At 39.5% G+C, this 16,771-nt stretch overlaps 1 long non-coding RNA gene across 1 annotated transcript; it reads right to left on the minus strand.

The window, feature by feature from the left end:
• Positions 1 to 1,013: 1,013 nt before the first annotated feature.
• LOC104911170 (uncharacterized) lies at positions 1,014 to 2,161 on the minus strand. Its single transcript, XR_793688.4, has 3 exons — positions 2,000 to 2,161; positions 1,668 to 1,899; positions 1,014 to 1,331 (listed from the first exon to the last, which is right to left on the minus strand). It is a non-coding gene; the product is annotated as an uncharacterized LOC104911170 (long non-coding RNA).
• Between the last annotated feature and the right edge of the window lie 14,610 nt (positions 2,162 to 16,771).

The raw sequence follows: 16,771 nt of genomic DNA on the forward strand, positions 1-16,771 counted from the left end.
CCCCTCACAGCCCCTACACCGCGGAGAGAAAGGCGGGGGGTCGGGACCCTCCGTGCCCGTATCGCGGGGAGCTTTGTGTGGAATGAGCAACACCGAGCTGCGGCTGCCGGAGCGGGCTGTTATTAGTGAACAGAATGAATAACTGCTCCGGCCAGGAATGTCCCGTGTAACCAGATTTCAGGTAAGGAGAGAGCTCCTGAAAATGAGCGAGGCAGATTCTGTACATAATGTCACACTCTATGTGACTAAAAGTTACTTGGGTGTATGAAATGGCTCTGAAGTAATCAAATTCAGAATAACAGGCAATTCCTCTGCCTTCCCTGGCTCTTTTGCGTTTGGCATTTTCTCCTTCAGAAAGCCATCAGAGAATGAGAAGAGTCCATCAGCTGATGGCATGTGCAGTGAGGGGAAATAGGAGCACTCTTGGCAACCCCAAACCCTGGCTGGACTGGGCTCTGAACTGAGCCGCACTGTGTGAAACACATCAGGCTGCTGGCCCGGCTGATGCACGAGGCACCAGTGCTCTGCAGATCATCCCAGGAAATGCCTTGGGAAATTCTTGACTTAAGGAACAAGCTAGCTACAGGACTGTGTACGTTAGGGGGAAGCCAGAATGAGTGTCATCCCTGCTATCTTAGGAAACAGAGCATACCATCCGGAGCAGGCCTTTCGTTATGAAGTGATTCATTGAAGAAAAACCTCAAGTGCCACAAAATAAGCAGAGAGCGAGAAACAGGGAAAGATACTGGCTATGAGGAAGAACCTGCTAGGTATAAAAATCAGTAGGAAAGGGAGCAAGAGGGAGACACTGACCCAGCTTGGACAAGTTTAAGCGTCACTTGGTGTTTAGTTCACTAAGCCCTCTATGTGCCAGTGGCTTCCTGAGGTACGCTGTTGCACAGAAGTAAAAGGGACTGTATCAAGACCTTACTGCTCTCTGCAGCTGCCTGGAAGGAAGCTGTAGTAGAATGAGGTCAGCCTCTTCTCTCAGATAACAGCAGTAGGAAGGAAAATAATAGCCTCAGGTTGCTCCAGGGGAGGTTCAGGTTGGATATTAGGAAAAACTTATTCTCGGAAGGAGTGTGGAGGCATTGGAACAGGCTGCCTAGGGAGGTGGTGGAGCTGTTCCTGGAGGTTTTCAAGAAAAGGGTAGATGTTGCACTGAAAGACATGATTTAGTGGTATAGTGGTGATTAATTAGCAATTGAGCTAGATCTTAGTAGTCTTTTCCAATCATAATAATTCTATGATTAGCACATCCCTGAATCCAGATGGTTCTAATCAAGCTTTTCCTCGTGCATCCGTAAGTCAAGCTGAGGTCATGCTGAAAGCTGAAAGAGAATGTCAAAACTGTTTTTACATTAAGTGTGGAAGTTGGGGCAAGAATCACCCACTTCAAAGTGAAAAAGAACATCCCATGTCTATCTCTTACTTCATCCAAAGGTGCGTGGATGAACCTCCTATCTTTTGTCAGAATATTCTCTATGAGATCTTGTACCCTCAGTGAATGGGCATTCTAAGCATGAGATGCTGATTGATACCTAAAAAAGCGTTGGAGCCTATGGTGCAATGGAAGGCAATGATAATGCCTTCTTCAAGAACAGGAACATGCCTATGAAGGTATTCATTAAGATCTAGTTTAGAAAGCAATATAGAAGGTTACTTACCCTTTCTGAAGACTGGTAACAACTTGAAAAAAGCTCAGTCTCTGAAGAGAGATGTTGCTCTTTTGGCTGCTAACACTTCAATGAGGGTGAGATGGGGTGGGCCCAGGCTCCATCCCTTTTGGTCACTCTTGCTTGTGTATTGCTTGCACCTGAGCTCCTTGGGTTGGCCATGCCTTCTCACTTGGTGCTCATTCATTGGTTCAGGCCCTGACTGAGCAATTCCCATTCAGAGCTGTATAATCAATGCATATACAGATAGTGTGTGAGTGTGTATATCTCCAAGAGCTTAGTTAATATAATTTATATTGGAGAAATGAGAGAAAGTCACTCACCCTGTCCTGGGCTCATGAGATTAACTCCTGATGAAGCAGATCTCCAGAGAGATCCTTCCCCACTGGCAGTCAGCTCTTAAATGGCTCTAGGAGAGGTGGAGCCAGGCTCCACCCCTTCCTGCAGCACAGGTGAATTGCCTTCACCTATGCTCCCATGGCTGACTCATTGCTTGCCTCAGGTGATCAATCAAAGGTTCAGGCCGTGATTCAGCAGCCCCATACAAGAGCCCAAACAGAAAAACTCATAAAATTCCTCATGACTTTGAAAAATAATCAAATTGAGATCCAAATTTTTTAATTTGAACCTGTTTTCTAATTTTAAAGAATGTTTTTAGAAAATCAAACTTGAAGTATATGAATAAATCAGAAACGCATCCCAATGACTGAGGTCGAAATCTGGCCCATAATTTTGTCATGTCCAACACTTCCAGGTTCAAGTTTTTGTCACAGTGTTTAAACCTAGTTCTGTTGACCTCTGTGCTGATAATACAAGTTTACATTCTTACCACTGATATTGGAATTTCCATTAGGGAAGGGAGGATTGACTTGTTGAAACAGTTCTAGGGGAATTTACCTGCTGTCATTTGAATGTGCTTAAGAATGTGTGCTAAAACCAGAACCAGCTCCATGGATTTTTCACGTCATGAATCTGTTCCCTTTCTTGTCATGAGTCTTGGAATCACATCCTTTCACCATATCTCTCTGGGGTACAAGGTCCTCTTTTTTCTTCCATTTAATATTCACTGTGGAATATTTTACAACTCCAAAGCTTGTTAGTATTGCTTTGTTTGAGACTGCAAAAACTGTAGCTGGCAATAAGTAAAAGCCCCACAGTAAGTATTTAGGAGAACATTGGTAATGATTTCACTTCTTTAAATGTGGTCTCACTCCATAGTATTCATTGAATCAGCCAGAGTTGGTGCATTCATGTTACTCTAACAATTTGAAAAATTAATTTCTTTTGCAGTACCATTAATTTCACTGGTGATACTTGCAGGACTACTTTGACTTTTTCAATTGCTGTACACAGAGTAATTTGTTTTAGTCTGTAATAGCTGTTCAAGTGAAAAATGCTGGAGTGTTTTATTAATTCTTTATCAACTTGAAAGAACAGATTGATTTTCAGGAAGAGAATTGGAACCTGAGTGTTGATAGAGGTATGGATTCTTCTAAAATACAGACTTCAGTGGGAGTGCAGTGGGAAATGTAGAGATGGATCTTCAGCTTTTCTGGGCCCTGCAGTGGCTCATGTTCTGTTCTTGCTGGGACTGCTTTGCTCCTTTCTTGTAGCATCATCTTTCTCAGCAGAACAGCTGAAGTCAGAACCGAGTGTGCTGCCATGTTATACTGCAGTGTTTCACATCCATATGGATAACAGTAAAGTGCAAGAAAGTGAATAGTATATCTGCTCTGATTTTAGTGTGCAAATTTGTTGAAAATAATCAGCCAGTGTGGTTTCAAGTATGGTCTCAATCCAAGGTAAGCCATGTAGAAGTATAGTTGGTATTATAAATGAACCTTTCTCTAGATAAGATTTGTCTGGAATCTCTTTATAATGCTATCACCTAGCATATAGGAAGTATATACTTTTTCATTTAAAGTTCTTAATATAGAAAATAGAATCTTAATAACCTGTCCCGAAACTGTAATTTAGGGGTAATAGGGCAGAGGAAGTTCAGTGGAATGATGCCACTGAAATGCATGGTTTTAAAATAATTCACAGCAATTTATCTGTTCTGTTTCAGGCACACAGAAGAAAAGCTTTAAAAAATATACAATATAATTTCTAATAATTATGTAAAGTATGTGAAGAGAAATTTAAATATAGAAATAATGAACTTAATGGAATAGCACAAAAGAGATTATGAATTTGGTTGTTACTATCATCATTCTACAGTTTAGCAAAGGTCTAAAAAGTTTTCATGCTGCGCAAAATTCCTTTGGCTTGCTTTCAGGGGGATTCATTGCACTTCCCATCTGAAAACAGACTCGGGTTGCTGGTTATGTCCTTCCTCTGTTAAAGAGTCTTCAGAAGACCTTGTTTGTTTTAGGGTCAAACCTAAGCTTAAACAAAACTGCGGAAACAACTCGCAGTTTGGATTCAGTGCCTGAAGTTGATTGAAGAAGATGTCACCAATTATGACCCTCTGTGGCTATACTCTGTTGCTATTCCTGGTGCTGTCGGAAGATAGCGATGGCTAGAGGCCGGAGGATGTAGGTACTTGTTGGAGGAGTGTGTATTGAAGGCAGGACATAACCGTTCCCCAGTGACGTGGACTCCAGCTCATTGTTCTGTGGCAAATTCATCTCATGTCTCTGAAAGAGGCACTCTATGAAAACTAGTGTGAAAAAAATTGCTTATTTTCCAAAATACCTCAACAAGCAAACCATGCTTAGAAGTTCTCTTAGTGTGTAGGCGTATTTCCTATGCACATCACATCTGCCTGCGTACAAAAATCAGGTTGGATATTTTTATCTTTGAAGTACTTGCATTGAACACTGTAATGATAGGATTTTTGTACAGCAGTGGCATACAGTATTGTACTGCTGCATTACCTGAGAAGAAGTAAAGCCAGTCAATCGTCTTTAAGCCTTTTTCCTTAGATGAAATTTGCATTGCTTTTTAGGAATTGTAATTTATAGTACAAAGTGTAAACTGCTCCACTACCCCATTCCTGAAACCAAGAACAGTTACTGTACTTCAGCTCGGTTTCCTTTGTCTCTGCAGAAATAAAGAGGACAAAAAGCAGCATTCCCAGTGAAAAGACATCTTCATACACTGCCCTTGTCAGCAATGGATCAAAGGTAACCTTAGATATAGGCACCTATTCTCTGCCTTTGCAAAGTACTTTTAGCCAGTGAATCATTAGAACATGTATTGAAATTCAAGCACGTGGTAGAATTTCCTCAGTTCTTGTTAAAATTCAGAGCGTACTTGTGGATGTGTGTTTTCAGATGTTGAGGTGAGCATAAGTACATGTGTTTATACATTTGCATATAGGATCTTTGATTCCATAAAGTGACTGAAAGCTGCTCATTTGCATGGCAGCAGTCTGTGACCCAGTGAGTTTCTATGTGTGGTAAACAGCAGCTGCAGAGCTTATATTCCTTTCCAGGTAGTCACAGAGGAAAGAAGAAACTTCAGTTATTGTTCACCTATCAATCGGAGCATCTCTCGTCTCCAGCATTAACCTTGTGTTACACAATCAGTCTGAACTTGATTATACACAAGACAGAGCATATACAGTTTACGATAACATGTTCCCATGTTGTCCAATGACAATGCTCTGTCTATCTCTGCTTTTCTTTTAATTAGGCAAAATCAATCAATTAATCATGGGTTCAAAGCACTGCTCCTCATAATGCCTTTACTTAATATTGCATAATTTAAGCATCAGAGAAAACGGCATTGAAGGATCTGTGCAACACACAGCTGGGTCTTGCTGACGGTGATGTGATAAAGTGAATTATGTATATTATAACATATTAAAAAGACTGTGCTGTCATTACACAACTTGAAAAAAACATTTAAAGTAACTAACAGAAATGATGAATCAACAGTAATTTGCTCCTGGGAAGGAACAGTAGTTTTCTATCAGGAAGTGATGTGCCTGAGAGTTTCTTAAAAGCCAGTTACTTAAAATGAAGTGCCTAGAAAGGACTAAAATAGAGAAATAAAAAGCTTGTGCTGTAATTTCCTAAGTCCCCTCTGCATTGTCACAATAGGTGAAGCTGTCTACTTTTTCACCTTTCATGAGAACTGATTGATAGAGCATCCTTTGTCACAGTTTACCTGTGCTATGGACTTACTCTAGATGAAATAATGAAGACAAATGCTGCTCTTTACTGCTGAGTTGCAAATAAGCAGTGCCAGCTTTTAGTCATTCCCTTATTCCTCGTAAGTGTCTGCAGGGGTCTGACAAACAGCCGTTACACGATGCACACGTGTGGGTAACAGCAGACATTTTAGGAAGACTGGAAGAAGTTCTGTCTCATGTTGAGGAAAGAGACTGAATAACAAAACTGCTCACTGTAGTTATTTGCAGGCTTTTGTTACAAACAGTGCCTTGGGGGCTGGGAAGTAAGAAGTCTAGCCAACAGATTATTTTGAGCATATAAAATAATCTATGAAGTTTACAACTAAGAAGCCTTGACACACCCCAGTTTAAACTCCCATGCACACAACTACTTAATGGAACCGTAGCTGTGTGGTTTACGTACATGAGATAGTGCATGCATAGTGGTTACAGGCACGTTTCTTCCAGTTTCTGATTATGCTTGGCCTTTTCTTTATCCCAGAGCTTGTAACAGCAGTGTTGAATCTTGCAAAGACTTACTCATATGTCATTAACCCTGTTGACTGACTCACATGAATAAATTTCTTCAGGCTCAGGTTCTTATACTGCTCTATTTATGTGAACCTGCTGTGACTCACATCTCCTAAATTCAGATCACATGTAGCATAATACATATAGCAATTTAAAGTTGTCTGCCAAATTGTTTCACATAATTACTTTTGGGAATGGGAGGAAGTTTTGAGGAAGTTGCATTTGCCTTGTTTGATGCTGCGTTGTTGCATGATCGCACAGCATGTGGAGTAGCTTAAGCCGTTCTGGAGAGAGTCATCCAGGAGATAACTGTGATGTGTAACACATACCTTCCTCTCTCCACTGCAGAAATAAAAGTCATCTTTCCCACAGTTCAGCCATGTCCATATTCACTTAAACAAAACTACTTAGAATATCTGAAAAAGGACACCCAGTAACAATAGAGAAACTGAGCTGTTTATGCTGTGGTGAGAAAAAATTTGAACGGCCCTTTTGAAGGCTAAAGACTTGGTCTTAAAAGATGAACTAAAGAACAAGTGATGCTCTAAGCAGGTGCGTTTCCACTCAATATTGAAAAGTCCTCCAGGTAGCATCTGTGGGACACACTGGGGACTTAAATTTGTAGCCTAGCATATTATTTCATAGCTTCCCTTTGTTAAGGAGAGGCAGTAGGTACTAGGAAAGTAGACATCCAAATTATTTTATCCTTGATTTGAATAAAGTTGAGTTTGTAGGGGTAGAATTCTTTTGCAGTATTTCCTAAGGAAATTAGGCATATGTGATCATGCTGAATGTCTATAGGTCTATATCTGCATAGAAGACCATTTTCCTCACCTAATAACTTTGAATCTGTTTCCAAAGAGTCAAACAAAAATCTGTCAAAGAATAGAAATGTTAAGAAAGTTTTTGTGAGTCTCATGAAAATTGTCAGCTATATAAGGAGAGACAACTCAAATTTCCAGATGTGACAGACAGGTTATTCTGTAAAGCAGTCAGCTACTAGAGGGCCAGTCAGCTGCTCTAGCCGTGGTTTTTACTTACAAGTAGTCTCTATCAGCCCTAGTGTTTGCTTCCTTCTACTTAGACAAATATATAAGTGAAGTAAGCAGGGAATTGGGAATAGATGGATATATGAGGTTGCCATTATGAAAAGGAACTGGGATTGCTATGTTCTCAGAGCAGAGAACTGAGATGGAAAGATATGCAGTAAAGAAACACAAATTACTACTTGGTTGTGTAAAAGTGCTGTAGAAAGTATTTTAGAATGGAACCAGTAATGTAAGAAAAAGGAGTAGAAAATGGCAGAGATCTCAGATGAATGTCATTCTAATCCAGTATTCTGCAATTAACCAGGTTTGAGTCTAATAGCCTGTCCTAAGTGGTAATCACCCAACCTGTTGTTGTAAATCTTCACATGCAGTTTGCTTATACCTCTCTACTTGTAAAGGTGCTTCCATAATGCAATTTAATTTTTTTTGCAAGTTGGACTCATTTCTCCTTGTCTGTCCTTCAGCAGGCATTGAGGCTGGTTGCTGTTTCCTTACAAGCAATCTTTTACACATGAAAGCCTGCTATCATGTCTCTCTGTGGTCTGCTAGACTAAACAACCCAATTTCTTCATCGGTCATATTTTCTGAACCTTATCCTTCTCTTTGGACCTTGTCCAGCTTTTCTCTAGTGTTTTAAAAAGCACAGTAACCAGAACTATATGCAATGTTCCAGTTGAAGCCTTATAAGACTTAGTGAAGAAAAATAATGACTTTTTAGTATAGAATAGTCCCGATGGCATACACTGGCATAAAAGCGGCCTATTTTTTCTTTCATTTAACCTCAGTTTTGCAGCAGTGTCATATCATGGATCTCTATTCCATCTGCAATTTAATATAGGCCTCAAGTCCTGTCAATGTTTTTTGTTGCCTTGCCAGTTGTTTTCACTTTGTATTTGATTTCTTGCTTCTTGATACATGAGTGGGCCTTCATTGTGATGAGTTTCCCCTAGTTACTTTGCTTACAAGACTGCTGGTAGGGCAGAGCTCTTTGGATCTGAGCTCAATTTTAGCCAATTTTACCAATGTATATGACAAATAGGAATCTGATAAACCTATCTAGAGTAAGTCAAAAGAGCTTATCCTTTTGGAAATTATTATCAGTATTACTTTATTTACAACAAAAGTATCTAAGAATGTTCTCTAAATACTTGTAAAGAGTTGTATTATTCAATTGTGGGGATGAAAATTAGAGCTATTAGTACTATTAACAGTTTCAAAATGAGCCAGTGCAAGCTTTGCATCTCCACAAACCAGCCTTAACTAAAGCAGACAAAGCTGGCAAGTCTAATTTTCTGCAGAGGTGAAGGTATCCAAACTTGAAGGCTGTTCAGAAAATACTGACCGAAGGAACCTTTCTGAAGGCATCAAGCCAAGGCAGATACTGGAATGTATTTTGAGTATCTATATCTACAAGTGTACATTATCCTATGTCTTGGCAAAGTGTCTGAAGTAAAATATACGTCCTATAGCTATGCCTATTAACTGCAGTCTTTGTACCACAGCTGGTGCATGTCTTGCTCGCTCAGTGTGTGTGTGTGGAGCTAGCAGAAGACCATTTGCATTGTCCCTTTAGACAGATACTAAATCTTGCTTTTCACTTCTGTCCCTGGTGGCTAGATGAAGCATTGTAGTGCTTCACACTGGCAGTTTATTTTTTGCACCAATAAATGCTGCAATATGGAGATGCTAACTGGAATTTTCTCTTAGGGGCTTTTACTTGCCTGAAACTTCCCTTCACAGAATGGTGCCAAGCATATTTGAGGGCTGATTCATCAATATAGAGATACTCTTAGAGATAGCATAATGTTGCTTGCATATATGTGCATGTAGTATTCTTGCTCACGTTCTTAGGCATGTACAGATTTAAAAAAAAAAAAATCACTCTTGATCTGAAATGTCTTGAACATTTTTATTTCTAAATTTTTGCTTTTCTCTCTCATCACTGAATTTACTTATCAAGAAAAAGCTGTATGCACTGTGTGAATTCCATCATACATATTTGCCCCTTATGGCCCTTTCTCTGAACATAGTCCATGAGCTAAGAATGCCAGCAAACAGAATACTAGCTTTGTGGTTCTGAACAGCTTCTTGCTGTGCTGAAGAATGTTATTTAACATACAGCTCCAACAAAACCAGAGCTGCTAGAACATATTTCAGAATGCGAACGACAGCCAGAAACCAGGACTAAAGTACAGCTTTCTGTTCAATTACAGAAACATATGCAGATGAAACATGTACATATTGTGTTTAATAAAGTATATATCCCCAAGGAGATATAAAGAGAGTATTCCTGTATTCCTGCTTTTAGTTAAAAATAGATAACAAGATTAAAATCAGGAAGATATTTAGTTTCTGGGATTAATAAATCAGCACGTAGCTTTTCAGTTCACCACATATTAGAAGCAGCCTATCTACAAGATGTTTATTTCTAGCCAGCAGTACTCTTTACAGAATGACCAACCTATGAACAAGTATGAAGTCACGGTTAGTCAGAACTTTTGGAAGACAGAAAGTAAGAAGGCATAAGAATGTGTGATTGCCATGAAAAAGTAGGCATTTGCCTTTGTGCTTTCATTTTTTCTTTGTTGGGAGATATTATTTGAGGTCAGGTAGCCCATGGAAGCCAGAGGGAAAAAAACCAAAGAAATCCAAAGCCCACTGCTTTGGATTACGTTCTCTTTCCAAGTTTTTGGTAAACTAAGAGTTTGTTCTCTGGTGCTTACTTTTGACTGGAGATGGAACTCATTACTGAAACTTTAGACTATGGCTGGATATATGATATATAATGCAAAAATATAGTCAATGGTGAGACCAAATGATCTGAAAAGGCTAATGCAGAACAGTGAATGGTGTTCAGTGGAGTCTCTGTTGAGACCTTGTAAACCCATTAAAATGCTGTAATATTCTTATGAACACACATTTTTGTCTCATGATGGGTATATCTGTAGCCATGTGGTATGTATGCATATTTATTACGTAAAGAAATGCACATGGAAAATATAACTTGTTCTGAAAGATTTGTTTTGTAACTACTATCAGAGCTACGTTGTTGATTTCCTCTGATCCATTTATGCCTACAGTCATAGGCTCTATTTAATTTTCACAGCTATGCGTAAATGCACGTTTTCTCACAATTTGCAACCAAACAGAACGCATTCCCAAGAGATCCCAAGGGGTTTTAAGTCTAAAACATTCAGATGAATCTCTAGTCATAAGAATACTTAACCAAAATACTGTGAAGGTCATTTTATAGGAAAAGAAGCAAAGTAAACACCTTTTGTGTACTGGAGATTCCTCACAGTCAGAGTTGGACTATGAAATGGTTCTAGAAAAGGAAACAAACATGCACAGTGTAAAGTATTTAGAATGACAAGGCATTTTGTCTATCATTTCAAAGACTGGATCATCTCCATATAGCAAAAAAATAAAACAAAAAACATCCAAAATAAAAAATAACCCTGCAGTTTTGCTTTAAAATTATTTTGGGAAAAAAAAGCTACTTTGAAGTTTCTTCTTCTCTGTGCATGAGAAGAAATAAGTGCCTTGCTGTGTAAGTAGCTTGGAAATGATAAAAGTACTGTATGTGCTTTAGGGTGTGCTTGTAGGTGCATGGTAGAAATACATGTTAAAAAATGTCTATGGACACTATTAGTGGAATGAATACTGTCAAATAGAGCGTTAAGTGCAGTGTGCTTACTGAAACTTTCAGAATCCGTGCTGCTGAGAATGTGACCTAAAAAAGTTGCCTTTAGACTTTTATATAACCTCATCTTGACCTGGCTGTGCTTCAGCTCAAGTTTTCAACAGTCAGTAACTTACACTCTTTCATGTGAACAGCAGGGAAGACTTTAAACTGAGGGACAGCAAGTAGAGAAATTAATCATCTAAAGAAGGGAGGAGGAAAAAGGATGAAATAAACGATGAAAAACACAACAGAATTACTATGAAACTTAGTGACAATGACAGTAAGATTATTCTTATTGTTTGGTTTTATCCTAGGCCCCATAAAACTTTAATCCAGTCATGTGGGGAAAGAAAGTAGATTAACGTAGAAGTTGTTCATACAAAAGAACATACACTAGAACATACTTTCCTAGAAAAGTGTTTGGGATCAGCACTCAGGAGGTGCCAAATGGGAGCAAATATTTGTTTTTGAAAAGAATGGAGAAAGAAATACCAAGGAATCCCTCTGAGATGGGAGGAGTATCACTGACAATATGAATATGTCATATCATGTGAATAGTAGAGTAGTTGTGTGTTGCAGTGACCAGAACAAACTGTTGCTGAAGTGTTGAGTGTTGCTAAAGAACGATGAGTTATTTTTCCTCCAGTGGTCTTTTTTTCCTCCTTTTTCTGGGGATCAGGTTTAGCATATGATGCTATTGCTGTTGATTTGTTTGAGGGGTAAATGTAATTGCTATTTTTTAATTTTAGTTTTAAGCAAGACTGCAGTTTTATGAAGCCTTTCACAGGTTTTTCTGCAAAACAAACACTACTTTTTATTTTGGCACAGTTTCAATCATTAATTGGGTTTTGTTGCTGTTAGTAAATTGAGCAGGATAATATCATGTTTTTAAGTCAAATGTATTCTTGCGAATAAAAGTCTGTTTTGAAGTCAAATTTCAGTCAGAAGTTGGTATCCGTTCAAGGGACATATGGGAACATGTAAGATGAAGGAAGGTTATAAGAATAAAATTCTTCAAAATACTTGAAGTCCTTAGAAAGAGTTTGTGTAACTGAAACCTCCTATTTTTTAACCTGATCCTTTTGGAAAACTACCTTCAAACACTGCCCTTCCTTGTTTTAAGTGGAATTTTGCTGCAGCATTGATGATCTAATGTGACTTACAGCTTTTATCTATCGACTTGCAAAAGCATTTAGAAAGTAAAAGTATGTTTGGAGATGGAAACTTTTGATCTGAAGCCCTAGTAGATAGTTTTGGCAAATGTTTGCATGTTCTATGTTGCCTCATTTATTTGTGTTTAAGACTGCTATGCTTGGAGAGCTGTCACACTATTTTCAATGGGAACACACACAAGGGAAAGCACTTCCATGCAGGAGAGGAAAGTTATAGCGTTGGCCTGTGCTCCAAATTTGTGTGATTACTGTGGTTTTGAGTACCTCTAACATTATAATGTGATGGAAAGTACAGCAACAATAGCAGGGTAGCAAACTCAGGTATGCAGGGATCTCCAGTGAGATACCCTTACCTCCACTACCAACCCTTAAATGAAGTCTGGGAAGGTCCTAGCTCCACCCCTTCCAGTCATTCAGATGCATTGTACACATTGTATGCATCTGAACTCCCCTGGGTTGGCTCTGACTTCTCACCAGGTGCTCAATTACTGCTTCAGGCCATTACTTAGCATTTCCATTACAGTATCTTAAATAGAAGTGTGTCTGGAATTAAATTCTGATGGAGTCCAGTTGCTGGCTATTGCTGGGAGCGTACATCTTTGTAAGTGGCATGGACAGTAGCATCGAGTGCACCCTCAGCAAGTTTATAGATGACACAAAGCTGAGTGGTGCTAGAGGGAAGGGATGCTATCTGGGGGACCTGGACAGGCTTGAGAGGTGGGCCCATGCCCATGTCATGAAGTTCAACAAGGCCAATTGCAAGATCCTGCATCTGGGTCAGGGCAATTCCATGCACAGATACAGGTTGGTGGAGAATGGCTTGAGAGCAGCTCTCAGGAGAAAGATTTGGGGGTGTTGGTTGATGACTCAACATGAGCTATCTGGCAATGTGCACTTGCAGCCCAGAGGCCAACCATATGCTGGGTTGCACCAAGATAAGCTTTGAGCAACCTGGTCTAGAAGGCAGTGTCCCTGCCTGAAGCAGGGGGGTTGGAACTAGACGATCATAAAGGTCCCTTCCAACCTAAACCAGTGTATGATCGATTCTTTGATTGTATAAAGTCATTTCTCAAGCTCTATAGTAAGAAAAGTTAGAAAGCCTCCACTACTCTAATGGAAAGCCAGTTACAAAATCTCAATTTGGTTAGAAACCTTCTTCTAATTTTCAACTGTTGGACAGTTTGTCATTTTGACAATATTCAGCTTAAATAGTTCTTTTTAATCTCCAGGGTTTTACCTCAGAACCAAGTGTGGTTCTGTTTTGTAGTCTGTGTTGTGTATATTCCAGGTTTACTCTTCTCTGTATCATCACAGAAACTTTCATCTAGGCATTTGTCCTGGATATAAATGATCAGATTGGTATACTGTCCCCCAGGCAGACAGGCCTTTGCAATGCTTTGTATAGCATCATCAATCTTTCTTAGCTTAGCTATGCATAAACTGACAAATACACACTGACATTTGTAATTATTTCAAATGGTATAATTTAGCATTCGTTGTGACAAAGAGAAATATATTTTACTATTTCCTCTAGCCATGTACTTTTTGACCTTACTATGGGATAGTCAGTGGTTAAAATGCCGTCTTTCAATTTAGTCATCATATGGGCCCTGAAAAGTCTGCATGCAACAATGTTCTCAATAACTCAGAAATTTCTTAATGAGTTAACAGCAGCAAGCGTTGCTCTAGTCTTCTATAACTCAAAGGATGAGATGACTTAATCTCCTTACTAGACTGGAATTTACAGAAGGGGCCCATGTGACATACTCTGAACCAACTGAGTATTTATGCACTAAGTGTCTGAAAATTATATGCAGCTTTTGTAACTGGCCAGCAAAGAAACCTCAGCTAGGTGTTTGCTGTTTATATAGAGAAGGAATTTTGATTCAGCATCTTATACAGGTCAAAATTAGGTTTAAAGAATTAAGATCACAAAATGCCAGGCATTAACTAAAGCTTTTCTTGGTGAGGTGCCATAGATATCGTGGCTGATGATTTCCAGAGAAAAGTGAAATTCAGTCCCACGGCTTTTCATTTTGTTTTCAGTATTCACAGATTTTATGGTGAGCCTTCTGCTGCCATAAATCTTTTTTTCCAGAATTCTGCAGGACATGTGCATTCTCTCAATCACATGCACACACAGCGTGTCACCATGTCACACTGCATGTTCATGAGGTGTTAATTTTTTCTCCTGACCATCTCCTTTAATTTTCATTCTGAAGATATAGTGGAAGTAGTGGGGTTCTGGACCAGCTGAACTCTTTAGGATATAGTCTGTGGCCCTGTTTACCTTGCAAGAATCACTGAGCCTGAACTGACTCCCACAGAAGTCTCCCCAAGCACAAGGACCTGACATGCACAGTAGGCACAAAAACTAAACACTATTTGTGTGCAGTAAGAAATGGCAGTGGTGAAATGTTGCTTGGCAGATTATTTGAGCTGGAAAGAGATTGAGCAGGGCTGCCAAGAAAACAGCAGAGACCAAGTTCTGTAAAAGATCAGCCTGAGGTAATGACTGTGCCCCATTGGTGACAGATACTGGGAGTCATCTCGAAGTCCAGTCAGAGTGGTTTTGAAGAGCAGAAGAAAACACCTCTTCAAGTTTCACTCTCCAGTGATGGACCTGGGTAAGGAGAAAAACGGTTTTCAGAGCAACAAAGGTCAATGCAAAGTTCCGTGCTTTGTTGAACTCCCTTCTCTTCAGCCTTTCTGGGCCCATGAACCTGTAGGACACTGCAGAAAACTTGCATCACAGTTTTAATATGGAGAGAGAGCCTTATGTTTTAAGTTCTGGTAGCAGCTATGGAAATACAAAAGTGTATTTGGCACATTTATCCTATTTCTCTTCTTGGCTGCAGTATAAACTTACCCTTTGGACAAATCATTGCCTGTACTCAGTGTGGCTTTTCATCTTTATTGTTCTGCACCTAGGAATGTGTGAAAGGCCTACTGTCAGGATCTCCTCTCTCCCATTACTATTGTCCTTCAATGCTTCCTTTGAGAGTTATGATTTTGAGCCGATTTATGGTTAGATTTTATTGTTTAAATTCACAAACAGCCTCACCCTCAAAATTGCCACTTGCAGTCTCATATCGCTAATATTCTTCATCTTGGGAAGAGAAAATGCAGATACTGTGCCACTACCCTGGCATGGTAGATGGCAGTTGTCAGCTACACATTGAATTTTGTTACAGTCTTGTCCTTCCAAATGTCATAGAAACCAAACTTACTTCATTTTGTCCCAGTGAGGATTTTTTTCTGTGAGGCTGTTCGGACTCGAGGGTGACCACAGTATTCTTGGCAAGGCATATAATGGACCTATAAAATGCCCAGATGTGAGTGGCTGTTGGATAAAAGCATTAGTTTAAAGAATGGTTTCAGGGTATTCATAGAAAACTCTAAAAGTCATACCCAGCGGATTTTCACATAGTGGGTTTTACATCACTGTCACAGTTTTCCCCATAATTTCCTCTGCATAGTTCATGTGATTATGAATCTTATTAATATATTTTTGTTTTTAGTTGTCCTCAAGGGAGAAATGTGGAATGATTGGAATTCCAGAATGTTTTAAGTTGTAATAACACTACTGGGGAAGACTCTGGAGAACAGGAGAAAATCAACACTGAAAAAAAAAAGCTTAGTGAGATGGGTAAGGGGACTGGGCACTCCTGGAGCTTTTTATATCCTGGGCCACTCTGACATGTCTCCTTGCTGACATGCCAGTTTGGAGGGAGGGTTAGTTAGGATATTTTAAGAAAGGAGAGGAATTTGTTTCAGAGCTACTCAGAGCCATAGGAAACCTCCCACTGACTTCCATGAGCTTTTAGCCAGGACTCTGCCCTTCTGCATGGTCGTGTGTGACCCTCCACTTCTTGGCCAGAGAAACAGCAGTCTTTGTTTTAGGCTACTATGTTGTGCTGAATCACTTATCCATTTGTTACAACACGCACAGCAGGACTGTTTGTCCAGAAGTGTCAGATCCAGATTCAGCGTTTTCTGAAGTTCAGGACTGTTTCTGTCTGTCCACTTCTCCAAATCCCTTTTGCCATAAGCAGCGTCTGTCTCCCTTTTTATGTCAAGGAGATTCCGTAGAACTGCAATTGCTCATGTCATCAATGAAAGCTAAGGAACTCAGCTAAGGAACTCCATATTGCCCAAGAAAGGGAAACTGAAAACGATGAAAACCTCAAAACTGAAAACTCCATCCTCCCATGGCCAAAATACCTAATTGTGAGATGATGTCTTAAATTAATTTTACTCCTGTGTCAGTGGATTTAGCAGGCAGAGCTTTGAGGCGTTTTCAGTTTGCAGGCTAGTTGTTTACTAAATCTTAGAGCATTTGCCTCTTTTTTGAGAACAAGCTAAAGCTCGGAGATTTAGTGCAATTGGCAGCTGAAAAATGATGATATATCTTTTGCCCATGTATCTATGACTAAAAAGTCAGAGAATATGACATCTGAGAACAAACTTTAGTTTGATGTTAAATTTTCACAAAAGTTTCAAGAGAGCTGTCTCCTCCTGCACTTCTTTCCGTACTG

The sequence above is a fragment of the Meleagris gallopavo genome, chromosome 5, assembly GCF_905368555.1.
Source record: "Meleagris gallopavo chromosome 5, MGAL_WU_HG_1.1, whole genome shotgun sequence".
Taxonomy (NCBI): Eukaryota; Metazoa; Chordata; class Aves; order Galliformes; family Phasianidae; genus Meleagris; species Meleagris gallopavo.